Below are 14,308 nucleotides of genomic sequence, written 5' to 3' on the forward strand. Positions count from 1 at the left end.
AGCGCCCGCGGGACGCTCGGGAGCAGCACCGAGAGGGCGGCCGCTTGGGGGATTTTTGGTGGAGACCCGAGGTCGAGCACGGCTTCCGTTCAAGTAGCACTCTTACGGGGGAGATTTCTCACTCTGCCTGGCCACAGCCAAGCCGGGCGCGCATCAGAGTTTCCATCGGAACCCGCCTCGTTGCGGGGACACAGGGAGCAGCCAGCAGCATCCCTTTCGGAGTGGGAGCTGAGCGGCCTGGGCGCCTTTGCTGGTTTTTTGGCCTTTCTGCTCTGGTTTTATACCTTCTCCTACTCCCTCGCGTTCACTCAGGGCCCGGCTGCAGCTGCCCACGGGCTCTTGCCACCCGCCTCTACTCTCCAATGCTTCCTGCTGCCCCCAAGGCTGCAGTGGTCCCTGTGGTGCCTGGCTGGGGATGGAGTCATTTCTCTGGGACTCCTCTCCTACCATCGGCCAGAGGGATCCTTGCTGAGTGAGGCCTTGCCACCCTTTTCCTTTGCCTGTCCCAGCTCTGGGGACCAGCACGGCAGGCGCTGGCAGTGGTGGTGGCTGCCAGGGCAGCAGTGTCCCGGTGGGACAGCTTCTCCTGCCTCTTCAAGCCGACAGTGAGTGTCTTCTCTTTGGGGGATAACAGTGTCCCCGTGTTGGGGAGAGCCGCTGGTGGGAGTGTGCAGAGCCACCAGCCCACCCGTGTCAGCCGTGGGATGTTTCTCAGTGGCCCCGGGCTCGGCGTGGCTCCTGCACACCCACGAGGTGCCTGTGTGGCACGTGGAGGAGCAGCAGCTCGGCCCTGCCTGTGGGAGGCTGTGGCAGCCTCACTGGGAGGGTCAGCCCCACACATCCTTCTCTCAAAAACACCCTGTACGCTGCAGAGAGCTCCTCACCCAGTCAAGGGTTTGAACCCTCAAGTGCCACCCCTCACAGTGGTGGCAGCGCTGGAATGGGGGTGATGCTGCTGGTAATGGTCCCCCTTGGAGTTGGCTGGGATATTTCTGCTCATGCTGGAGCAGCTTCAAGCAGCAGGAGCAGTGCTGGGCATCACCGCAGGTCTCGCACCCTCCTATGGACTGTCCCTCTCCAGCTTCTTCATGCCGTGCCCTGGCAAAACTGGGATGAAAAGCAACCCCTCTGCCTGTGTGCTGGCACACAGGGCAAGGAGCAGTGTGAAATTATCCAGCCATCCCTGGGAGCTGTGGTTGGATGTTGAAGGGCCTCAGAGCTGGAGGTGCTGCCTGGCAGTGAGGGGAGTCCCTGGGCTTGGGTCGTTTCCCTCCAGGGGACACAGAGCAGGTTTTTATGGTATATCGAGGCCAGTGCGTATTTTTCCCAGGTGAACCACACCCCTGGAAAGAAGTGCCGTGTCTTTTACAAAACACTGCTTAAATAAACAGTACCCCACTATAATTTTTTTCTTTTGAAATTAACTCCTTCAGGCCATAAGACTTCCCCGTCCTCACACAAAAATAACTGCCAGGACTTTTAAAGGGGAATAAAATGTTTCTGAGAGAGAAAAGTTTAGCCTGACAGAAGAGAGCCTGTGAATCTCTGTGTTCCCCGTGGCCCTGGAGGATGGGTTTCAGGAACAGCCTGCCCATTTCAGAGCTGGGTGCCGTGGCATGAACGTTACTTAAAAGGAGTTTTGTGCATATTAATGTGAATGCAGCGAGGCCAGGCTGTGCGGGGACAGCCGAGTCCCTGCCTGAATTCAACTATCTTGTTTTCTAATCTAACCTACTTTTTTTCTTTTGCCTGTTTTTTTTCTTTTTTTTTTTTTTTTTTTGTCAGAGACTGGTGCTTTGCAGGGACCTGTTCTCAGTGCAATCTCAGAGCTTTTTGTGGGTGTCTGATTTCTGTAACACGTTTTGGTTTCCAGTATGAATGTAATGTACAGAGAACATCATGACACTGCTCTAGGTGTATGTGATCTTATCTACCTGACATTTAAGGTTTCTTAAACCGTCCAATTTTTCTGATTTGCATAAAAATCACATGATTTTACTTTTTTTCCTTCTTTTTTTTTCATGCATCGTCATAACAAACTGCTAGGGTTTACCAAGCTGTTTTGTGTCTGTCAGCATGAGCACAGGGCCCGTTTCTCTCATCTTCATTCCTCCTTGGTGGAGGTTGGAGATGTCAAAGGTGGCACTTGGAGGGGACTTGTGATCCCAGCCAGCCACTGAAATCCTTAATAAGCAAATGTGTACAGTTTAACTTCCCAGAAAACAAAGCAGCTGAGCATGCATGCCATGCAGTTGTTAATTTGAACAGTTGAGACTTCTTTTTATTGATAAGGAAACTCCTCTGGAACAGCCCCCCGGATCCCAGCAGGCTCCCCCTGCCGCAGCCGTCCTCATTACAAAACAAGGCCGCAATTAAAATAAACTCCAAGAGCTAAACAAACTGCTGCCTCTCGCTGGTCATGTGTTAGCTTTAGCCTTTAACGCAGAACAAAATGTTTTCCTGGGTATCAGAAGAGGCATGGGCTCCAGCTGGGAGGAGAAGAGGGAGCAGCAGCTGGGCATATAGGAATGACAGGGAGTGGGGTGCTGCAATGCTCATCGGGGCTCCTTTCTCTTGCTTTCTTTTTACTTTTTCTTGTTTTAAATCAGAGTGTTTGTGTTCTAACTCGGCCTTTACTGCAAGGAAAAGGGCTGGAAGTGGAAAAACTTGAATGTCGTGGTAAAACCTGGCTGTCCCAGCACACCCTGGGCACACCTGACAGTGTCTCACCCTTGCCCAGCCTGGCTCCCACTGAGCCCACCAGCCACAAGCCCCTGGCCCAATCTGTGTCACTCCTTTCACATCTCCTGCAGAGCCTTTAGGGGGCTGCAGATACCACTTGGCCTCTGCCAGCATCTGGATGGGTGTTGGAAGGGAAGCAGGGTGCCCCGGAGGACAGAACCAGCGGCACGAGGAGATGGATGGAGGGAGGGACAGCCAGGGGCTGTGCAGGGGTGTGTGGCTGGCTGGCTGCAGTGCCTCCATGCCATGCCATGGCTCCCCACACGGCCTGAGAATGCATTTTAACCCCTGTGCCACGTCCTGACGTCCCGTTTGGGGTAATGAACCGCACTTGGATGAGTACTCTGCAAGAAGAGCTGCTCTGATGATGGAGGGCTGTGCATCCATGCTGTCTGCACGTCACCTCCAGGACAATATTCTGGCAAAATTGCCCAAATAACTGGCATATCTGCTTGGTGCTTGCTGCCAGGAGACAATGTAGACTTGCCTGTCAAAAATTACTTTCTTGCCACATAGGGGCAACATATCAGCCTGTCTTCTGCCTGATCTCCCAAACTGGCTGAACGTAAACAGCAGCTCTCGGAAAGTGAGTAAGGACTGTCCCTGTTCCACTGAGCACTCACAGACCCACTGTCAGTTCTGCCCCATCTTTGATTTAAAAAGGAAACTTCATCCAAAAGTTTTCAAGCTGCAGATAATTACCTCCCACCCCCCCGGACCCAGTAAATTTTGAACCAGTTATGGACCAAAGCCTGTCCGTGCCTCAGTGGGGCTGTGCCGGGCAAGAAGCCTCCTGGCAGGGGACAAGGTGGGGGACCCTTCACCTGACCAGCATCCCCAGCCCAATCCCTTGCTGGTCCCCAAATCTTGTCATCCAAAGACCCACCAAACTGCAGTGTGTGACCAGTGGCAGCTGGTCCCGTGGCTGAGCAGCACTACTGACCTCTTTTATTTTCAAATCTGTCAGCGTTCAGATGTTACAACCACAAAAACCTCACTAACCCCTGCAGATACTTCTCTGATTAGGAGCTGTGCTTAGGTAGTTCAAATCCAATGTGTAAGTTGCTTTGTTGGGGAAAAAAGTAATAAAAAGAATAAAAGGCAGTGCTTGCTTTGGATGGTTTATGGTATTATTTATTACTGCTACGCCTCAGAGAATCTTGCAGATACCTGATATAAAAAATCAGCAGAGAGCCTAAGAAGCAGGACAATGTCTCAAACTTTTACAGGCACAAGCATATTGTATTTAAAAGAGGGATTTACATTGACCCTGATCGTTTTGAAACAGGCCTCTAAAGTTCAGGCTAAACTAGCCTGCTTTATTTCTGTTTTTTCTCTAATAACTCCCCGGACGTCTCAGCCAGTAGAGTGCTGTGTGAATTTCAATTTCTCTCTTCAAATAAAACATCGAAGTAATTTTTATATTCTTTGAAATGATCTGTGCAATTTTGTTCACGGAAACTCTTTGATTTAGACTTAAAGGATTTAGTGACTGGATAGGAGGGTATCTGCAAGTAATGGTGAAAATGGTAATTATTTGTTTTACTGCCTTCTGGAATTCTTTTATTTCTCCGTACTATCTCTAAAAGCATGTCTGGCAGTAACAAGCTGTCTCTGAAAAGAATTCAATTAAATGTATTGCCAACAGAATATTTTATAATTTTTTATACCAGTAGTTAGAGTGTTAAATAATATATTAGTAGATTTATAGACTACATTTAGGTATGACTATGAATAGCTACAGTAAAAACTGAGAATATTCATGTAAAAAGGGAGGGGAGGAAGTTTGGTTTCTGGGGTTTAAGATTTTTTTTCTCCTCGTCCTTATTTGAGTTTCAGTTTTAGGACTTAAAAAGAATTAGATTTTCACATCTTTTTTCTCTTATTCTCGAATGACAAGAAAAAGTCAGCTATTTTTTGAGACAAAAATTCCCATGAGATTTCTCCTTGTTTTAAATAATTAAATATTAAAGGAGTAAGAAAGAAGCAGGCAGATCCTACGATATGGACATGAATCAAATGGGATATTTATTTGCATAGGTACATGGCAAATAGGAAAAAATCGATCCTGAAGCTGTATGAAATTGCCAATTACTCCATTACAGTGTTACAAATAGATTATTACCCATAAGAACGTAACTCTTAATGTCCTAAAAATAATTTAATGCTAGGATTTTTTAAATTTAATTTGGTAAATGACAAATATATTTTTGATTCCTATAAAGCAGAAATAAACCATCTCCCAGGAGCTGGGAACCAAACCCAACTGCTCCCCCCCACCCCTCCTATTTTTTATTGACATTTTTTTTCTTTTTTTTTTTTCTTCTTGTTTTCTTTTCTCTTTCCCAACTCTCATCGGCTCTTCTGAATTTTGCAGTTTATTTCTCAGTCCTTCTCCCTCAATAAAAACACTTTTCATCAGAAAGCTTGATACTTTTTTCCATCCGAGCCTCCCTGCGAACTGCTTCTCTCCCTCCAGACAAGTTTCGAGGATCAACAAGTTAACCTTCAGAAAGATTACAAAGGTACAAGTGGGCTGCTTAAGAGGTGAATCATTAAACTTAAGGTGAAGTATAGGCTGCAGAAGGTTTCAATTAAAGTGACAGTCGAGGCAGCCCTCGCCTGCCCGGGACGATTTGCTTTTATCGTCAGAGCCGTGCTGGGAGCTGCGTCCATCCCAGGCACGGAGCTTTGGCTCCCACTGTCCGCATCCTGCATTCCCAGCTCTGCTGCTGCCCCAGTCCTCACTCCTGAAACAACTCCACCGGTGTCAGCATGATAAATTCTACTGTGACAGCATTAAAATGTGGGAAAGGAGCCAGATCTCCCTTAGGTCCCATTCAGGCTGGAATCAAGGAGCCTGCTTCGGAGCTGCTTCACCCAATGCTCCTCGTTACCACGTCCTGAGGAACAGCAGGATCAGGCCCACAGCCTTCCCCATTGTTTCCCCAAATCCTGCTCACTCCTACTTATATTTATGTTTTCAAAGTAGCTTTGTTTTGATATCACAGTATATTTAATGAGCAGCCCCAGGGTGAAGGGAGAAACGCGAGATCCTTGCCGGGTGGTGGAAATCTTTCCCTGCTGCTGCCTTGTCCCCACATCCCTGCATCTGCTCGGCGTGGGGCACCCCATGTCCTCCTGCCAATTGTCTCATGGGTGCCCAGGGCTGTTTGCCCTGACACAGAGCCTGTGCACAGAGGGTAATGCACAGACAACCAGTCCACGGGCAGCCGTCCCGCATGGAGGTCCCGTGTGCTTGGAAGGAGTGTGTGCAATGCTGGGCTTTTTTCTCCTGGCTTTTTGGAGTACAGACAGCACGGTGGGGAGGCAGGAGGTAGAAAGGGGTCGTGCTGGATATTGCCCTGACATGGAGCATTGCTGTGACACTTTTTGTCACTTTGCAGATTTAGATTCTGAGTGTTTCTGAGTTTTACATTTTGCTCTGAAATGTTCCCAAATGGCAACCCCGAGTGTGGATAACATCCTCTCCACAAGGATGCTCCAGCGATTGGGTTAATTCCCTCCTACTAATTCCTTACATAATCATGTGGGCTCAGATCCTCAAAAGTATTTGTGTGCCTGCCTCCCTTGGAAATCAGAGAGTTTAATTGTCTGCTAAAATTATTGTGTTTTGTTTTGAAAGCAGAGCAGGAAATAACAAACTTGGATTTTATGAGATTTGTTTGCCTCTCTGTGGCCACAGAGCACTTTTTTTACCTTCTTAAATACATTTCCTGTTAAATAACAAAGTGCCCGGATTACAGATGGCTTTTTAGACAGGGACCAACTGCAACTTGAGTGCCAGCATAGCTTAGGGAAGGTGGGTCTTGGCCTCTTGGTGCTTCTGGTCCCAGTTAGTAAAATGTGTGTAGGACAATGGCACAGTCTTGGAGAAATGCTAGAGGGAAGAATCCATTAAAGCCTGTGAGATGCTGAGATAGGAGGATAATAGAAATCACGTCAGTGAGAGATGCCATCTATTACAGATAACGATTGCACAGCTGACTGCATCTCCCCCTCTAGAAATGGCTCCTTTCTTAGTTTCATTTTTGGTTGTACGACCCAAAAGAATTCTTCTAACTCCTTGGCATTTGTCCCCTTCAGATATTTCATGCAATACGGAAGAGGGAGGAATCAAAATACCATGACATTGAAGTTCATTGCTGATTCTGCTCACGTCAGTTGAAATCAGTCACTAAAACCTCAGCCTGCAGGACCCCGTGCTCTGTATTTTTCTAGTCTAGGTAATCGCGATGGCAGCAGGGGGAGGTAAGTAGAAGGGAAAAAGGACTGATTTCATTAGGTGTTAGAAGAGCTTATTAGAAAACAGGAGGAAAAAAAAAAAAGCAATAAAATGATGAAGACGGGAATTAAAACAAGTGATGAAATCCAATCTCTGCTGACTGCAAGGGGACACTTCTCACGCACCCTTTCTTGGTTTGGAAGATGCCCAGGCATTGATAAACATTTTACGAGAATTCAACTCCTCAGCAGCAAGCGGCGGCGAATACCAAGAGAAAATACACTCGTGTGCCAGGATCAGCCCAGCAGCTTCAGAGGCAGCGTTTAACCTGCAGCCTCGCAGCCTCTGGGCCCTGTTTGGGTTCGTTGTCAGCCAGCAATCTGGATCTGTACTATACCTGGGTTATATTTAGGACGATTAAATTAATTGCTGGAACAGACAACCCTTTTCAGACCCAAGGCACTTTGCCCCCCTTCTGGATACCGTAGGGCTGATGTAGTGATTCTGGGGCTTTGGCTTGGCAGTCAGAGCATGTGTGTGTTTTATGTAAGAAGCAGCAGTGGGGATGGATGCTGCTAGACAAATATTTGGTTAATTTTTGTAATTATTAGTAATAACAATACTCTGCTTTCTCAAGCACCTTTCATGTCTGGGTGCTTTTGAAACACTGGTAAAGCCAAGTGATGCAGCTCCATTCTAGGGGCTGTAATTAACTTTAGCTCCACTTTGTAGATGTGGAAAGTGAGGTGGAGGGAGGCAAGAGGATTGGAGGTACAGCAGAGCTGGGGGCGGTGCCCTGAGCTGCAGGCAGCAAGAGCTGGCAAAAATAAAGCTCAGGCCCCTGGCAGCCTCTTGGTTTACCTGTCCTGAGAGACAAGCTCATCTCACCATGCCATGCTGATATTTGGGCCAGCTCCTGAGCCAGTAGCTTGAACTTTTCTTCTTAGGAGGTTCAAATACACCCTGTCCAGGAGGATCTCCCTTGGCCACCTGCCCCACCTGCCCATGTCATCTCCCCTTATTGCCAGAAGGGACAAGATGGTTTCACGTGGTTCCTCTTCCCAGCCCTCCTCCTGACCAGGCTCCATGTGCCCATGGGATGAGAAGAGTCCCTCAGTCACCAAGAACAGGAGGGACCTGCTGGGCTTTGTTGCCTGCTCTCCACAGGCCTGGGTTACCACATCCTCTTTGGCCAGGTTGGCTTTTTGCATCTGCCTGCCTGTCACAAGACCTCTTTCCCCACTGGGTTAGGGTGTTTCTTCCAGTTTCCTCCCAATACTGGTCTACAAATCATTGGTCCCCCACCATGCTCAGGTCAGCTCTGTACCATCTCTGCCCTTTTGCTCCTGTCTGCTCTAGATCTCTCAGTCATCTGTGTCCAGGCTGTGTTTGTCTTGATAACAAATGGGAACCAAACTCAAGAATTTGGAATTATCACTTAGGAAACCCATTATCTCTTTCCAAAATGAACCCTCTGAAATTTCAAGGCATTGATTGCGATTGACATGGGTTCTTCCAGTCTGTACCTCTCTCTAATAGGGTCATGTCATGTTAGCCAGGATCTAGGCCAAAACAAGGGTGGGTAAGTTCTAAATCTAACCTTGGGTAAAAAAACAAAGCAAAACCAAGCAACAGAAAATTAATAATCTATCATTTCTATTCTATTTTTTTTCTTCTATTCTATTATAATCCATCATGAATGTGTCTTCCCAGCAAATTCCCTGGTTTAGGCCCTCAGTGCCAGCACAGAGATTCTGGCTGCAATGTTGAAATTAGTTGAGCCCAGCAGATCATCAAAGCTTTAACCCAACACAAGGATTCAATCACCTAAGTATATTTCAGCTCCCAATTGACCTGGTGCTTCTCTCTGTTATTATCCGTGCACAATCTCTCCTGCTGTGCCAAGATTCCTGTGTTCTTCATTTCTCTTCCATCTCTGATGCCACAAAGTCAAGTGAATGTCTTCAAGGAAATCTCGGTAATAAAACCTATTTCCTCTTCCCAGCTGCAAAGAGAAAGCAGAGTAATAGTTTCTTTATCCATCAGGGACCGGTTAATGCCTCACTCCTCATCATCACCAAATGCAACTAATAAAGGAGTAAAGGAGATTTGGCAGTTTAATGCAGCAGCTAATTTTGTGCCTGCTGCCCTGCCAGAAAGTATTTTCACTTTTGGGTGATGCCAGAACAGCAGAGCTGATTAATTAGCCTTCTCTTGAGCAGGAAGAGCTCAGCTAAGATGCCTGAAGCCCCCAGACATCCCAGGCACTGGCCAACCTTGCTAGTAGCCGGCATTCCCGGTATCTCAGGGGTGCATGGATCTGTCTGTCTGGGTAAGGCAAAAAGACAGTGCAGAGCTTTCCCTCGGGAGGGAGCAGGTCTGTTGCACAGATCAGGTCTAGCTCAGAGAGTGAGAGAGCTGGCTGGGGAATGCTCAGAGCAGGGAGGCGCTGGCACAGCCCCGCTGCCGTGGTGACTCACAGGGCACTGCAGAGCCCAGCGCTGCCGGAGGCAGGCAGAGCTCCGGCTCCCCAGCCCCGCTGCAGATGTGGCTTTGGAGGGGGCAGCACTGCAGCTGTTGCACACAGGCGTGTAGTTCCATGGAAAACAATGCTCAAGAGTAGTAAATACGTTTGTGAAATGAGCAGAAATGCAAAACAAGGAAACTCCAGCCTTGATAGGGAGTCTCTTAGCAGAGACATTCAGATTTGTTCATTGACTGAGAGCCATCAAATACACAGAAAACACAAACCTAGTGTGAAGACAGCCTGCCAGGGCAGCATGTGCTCCACAAGACTGCATCAAGCAGAGCTCCTGTGCCAGCTAACTAGTGCTCTCCATGGGTCACTGACACCTTCTGAACTCTTCCTGTCCTGCCTTCATCTTCCACGAGGTGTTTCAGAGCAGTTTAAGCCAATGGACAGATTAATTAAACTTGAGGACAGGAAAAGGCAGTTTCTGCAGGGGCTGGTCATTTTCCTTTCCACATAATTTCTCAGAGGTTTTATGGTAATGCCTGTAAGAGTTTGCAAGACCAGGAACTTGGTGAGTGTGTTCGCAGGCAGAAAAACTTCCTTCAAACACACATGAGATGTGTAGGATCCAGCAAAACAAGTCCTTTGTGCTTGTCTGGGTCCTCTTTAGAAGCTGTGACAGTAATGATAGTACTGAGAATTTCAGTCTGGAGACTTGGAAAGCTTCTCCTGTCTGAGAGTTGGTGAGGGGACGAGTGGCTGCAAAGAGGGGGGCAGGTGGATGGTGTGGGGTGCTTCTCCTCTGGACCTGCCACTGGGCTGCAGTGTGAACCTGGTGCACCTGGGCAGGTACACCATGCATTTTCACAGGGGCTGGATGGCTCTGCTGCTTTTGTAACAGGTGCAGAAAAAGAGATGCTCCAAAGAAGCCCTGCAAGTAAAGGAGCAGTCCGTGGCAGGCTGCTTGTGCCCTGCAAGAACCTTTACAGACCATCCAGATGTGGATTTACACACCATCTCAGGTGTGAGCACCTGCCTTGCAGGTGTTCATGCACAACCCCTGCTTGGGGCTCTTCTGGCTATTCCTGCCTCTTTGGGCTTTCAGAGCATCTCGTCTGTCTGCCCTATGTCTCAGGCTGAATTTCCCCACTTGTTGCTTATTCAGGAAGACAAAGGCTTGAACGTCTTGAACACATCCTTAGCAGGAAGCAAGGGCTTATACCCTGCTGCAGGTAGGTGAGGTTTAAGCCAGTCTGTAAAGAAATCCTGTTGGAGGGAAGCACGGTGTGTCTTGGGCAGAGACACAGAGCAGCTGGTGATAGCTGACACTTGCCTTTTCTACGTGCCAGACTGCTAAACTGCAACACACACACAGAGGAGACCTTGATCCAGCAAAGGAGATAAGGTGTTTCAACTGGTACAAAGTAGCCAGTACAGAATTAGACTGAAAACACTGAGAAAGTTGAAACTACGAGGTGGTGGTGCAGCCTGGTGATGGGGCACAGCCTCCAGGCACAGCGTGCTCTGATGTGTTATGGAGATAAGGGACAGCAAGAACTCAGCCAGAGAATGGAAAGAGTATTATCAGTTTTGCATTTTTCTGGAGTGAAACACTTTCCCTTGTAAAATGTGTAGTGCTGGTATTTTCTTCACATTGTAACCAACTTCACGATGAGGGGAAATAAATTGCTTTTCTTGCACAATCTTGCTTTGATACGGTACATCCAGTTGGTTTAAGACCCTTGGGATTGCTTATAGGATGCAGTGATGATGCTGTTAGGTGGGGTGTCCTTGGTGCTTCCTGGGCACAGTGGTGTGTGTGCAGGATGAGACTTGGTGAGGCTGAAGGCTCCCCTGACCCTTCAGGGCAGCCCCTCGTGCCCAGGGGGGGCTGCACAGGGCTGGGTGGGCTCAGCACAGCCGGAGCTGCAGGGACCACGCGCTGTGTGCTTCACAGAGACTGACAAATCAACTCACCTGGATTCATCTTGCTTTCCCAGATGATATCTTGAAATGTCTCAATCCCAGGCTGGCAGATAAGAGGCAGCCTGTGCCTTGCTGGGGCAGGGTTTAGGCAGTGAGTGAGTCCAGCTGGCAGGAAGCACATCGCCTGACTGCGAGGGGACAGAGCTTGCTGCTGTGGCAGTCACGAGACCAAGAAATGCTTTTTCTTCAGAAGAACTTGTTGATTTTAAAAATAAAGCAGCCATGGCCTATGCTCCAAGGAATGTCTGGGATCTGGAAAAATGGAAAGACAATTTTCTGTTCCTAGAGCAATTTGCACTGTAAAACCTAAACAATGTTTGTTCCTCTGGACCTCCCCAGCTCCACACTTCTGTGGTGTTTATCAACCCAGTATTTTAGTGAATGACCTTCCTCCAGTTAACTAGCATGACTTAAGTAGCATGGTGATATTGCCAAATTCCTGATATCTAACAGCTTTCCTCTTCGTACCCACAGCAGCCAAGTGGATCCAGGGAGTGCTTCATTCATGGAGCTAACAGCCTGACCTAAAAGTATTTTTGGACCAAGCCAAGGCCCAAACCTGTAAAAACTTAAGCACTTGCTCAGATTTTAGAGCATGAGTAATCTCAGAAACTGAACATATTGCTACTACCATTTATTCATACATGTTATCTCTATGCCTCTCTCCCCCTATTATCTCAGTGTCTTGTAAACATTATTGAATGATTCTCAGGTCCCAGCACACTGCTTCATTGTTTGGGCAACAGGTCACAGGGCATGATTAAAGTGATGGGAAAAAAATGGCAGGTTGGATTTAAAAATGCCTGGTATATTAAAGTTCATTTGCCTAACTTCTGGAATATAGTAAATTCCAGGCACCTTCACATGGTTTTTGAGACATTTCAGAAAATAGGAACCATTTCCCAAACTGCCTTGCTCCCTTCTGAAGGGTTTGTAAAAATCATTAGAGGAGTGTCCAAACCTTTCTGCCACTAGAGTTAGTGTTCATGGCTACAAACCAGATTTTCAGTCCATTTTGGATGAAAAACCGTTTCTTATTATTTAACTTACCTCCTATAAAAATGTTGTTCTTAACCTTGGCTACCTTCTTTTATTGACCACTGCCATTTTCATTGGGATCTCAGAAAGAAGGATTGGCCAAGGTGCAGCCAGGCTGGGATATGTGACCACATCCTTCATCCCCTGGGAGGGTGCTCATCCCCTCCAGCCCTGGGTGCTGGTGCAGGGAAGTGGCCTCTGTGTCCCCACCAGGAAAAGGAATTTCACCTGGGTGCAGAGCCTGAAGAGTTGTTTTTCTTCAGCCATGCATGTGAGATGGGGACCTCATGTTGAGTGTTTGGGAGTGACATTTTTGTCTCTGGACCCATCACCTGGCTGCTGTGGGGTTGGAACAAGTTGTCCCAGTGTGGGAACATGACTTGGGGGGGTTCCCTGAACTTCCCTAGGGATTTGCCTCGTGCCTTCTGCCATTGGGGGAGGGAGAGTGACCCCCATGAACTCAGCCAAGATCTGGAAGATCTCACCTGCCCCTTGAGCTCTTCCTGTGTGACACCATATTGGGGAGAAACCTTGCCAAAACGTTAAAAGGACAGAGCTGCCCAAAGACAATATGGCAAGCCTGGTCTGGAGATGCATACTCAGCAGTGAGAGGTTTGGTACAAATGTCCAGTTGAGTTAGTTCACACAATGCAAAGGGCTGGGAGATATCCTCAATTCCCAGGCTCAGAGCTGGGGATGGGTGCAATTATTTCACCTGAAACTTCCCTTGTGTGAAAAATGCAAATTTGGTGACAAATAGTTTTGAGCATTAGTGCTGGTTGTACTAAATTGTTTGTCCTGAGAAAAAAATTCCAAGAAAATACATTTGCAATGTTTATTTCAGTTTAAAATTCCCCTCCATTTTACTTGTAAATAGCTTCAAATCAAAGCACAGCATTTTCTCCTTACCTTTCACATTTTCTGTAATTTAAATTAATAGTCCTAGTTGCAATCTGAACTAATTCTCTCCTTCCTGACTTTTCAGAACTGCTCATGAAACAAAACAACTCCAAATTCATTTTTTCAGACATCTCTCCTCAGAATCATTAGACACATTAACATCCACCACATAAATGAAACCACAGGCTATCAATGTTTTGAGACAGCTGTATTTCCCACCAGAAATTTGCATAACACCTTTGTAGCACTCTGAATTACTCTACCAATATTTTTTGGGAAAAATGCAACTTACTGGTACTGAATCTAGAATTAGAAGACTAAAAGTCCCCAAGCAAAACCCCAGCCAAGCTCTTAGCCACCAGTACCAGGTGGATAGTCCCACTATCCTGCCTATGTTTAGCACAGGGCCACCTTCATCCCTTTCCCACCTTTCCTCATTCTGTCTGTCCCTAAGAAAGTAGTGTCATCCTGTATCCTAACCTGTTTCTCCTCTTGCAACGCCATCCTGCTGAAAGATCTGGTGCAAAGAAAGGTTTTTAAACTCTTTTTCATCACCAAAGCATGACCTTTCAGAGGGTTCCAGCAGCTACCTCTGCAAAATTTCCATTTTTGCCACCACTTAAGGTTTTCATCAAACTCCCATCTAACAAAGTGTAGTTCTCAGCAACTGGAAGCAGAAGCAATTCACCCCTCTGGGAAGTGATATTTGTCTGCATCAAGAAAATTCTCGCGATTAGACAGAAAATGGATATTTCTTCCCCTGTAATATATACTTTTAGAGAAATCCCCCAGCTCAATTCCCCTCCCCCCCTCAAAAAAAAAAAAAAAAAATAAGAGCAGAAACAGAAAATAATGAAAAAAAAAAAGCTTTTCCTGCAGAAAGCACCATTTCCTGGTGAGCTCTGCCACCAGAGCTCCCACCG

The sequence above is a fragment of the Erithacus rubecula genome (genome assembly GCF_903797595.1).
Source record: "Erithacus rubecula genome assembly, chromosome: 11".
NCBI classification, from domain to species: domain Eukaryota; kingdom Metazoa; phylum Chordata; class Aves; order Passeriformes; family Muscicapidae; genus Erithacus; species Erithacus rubecula.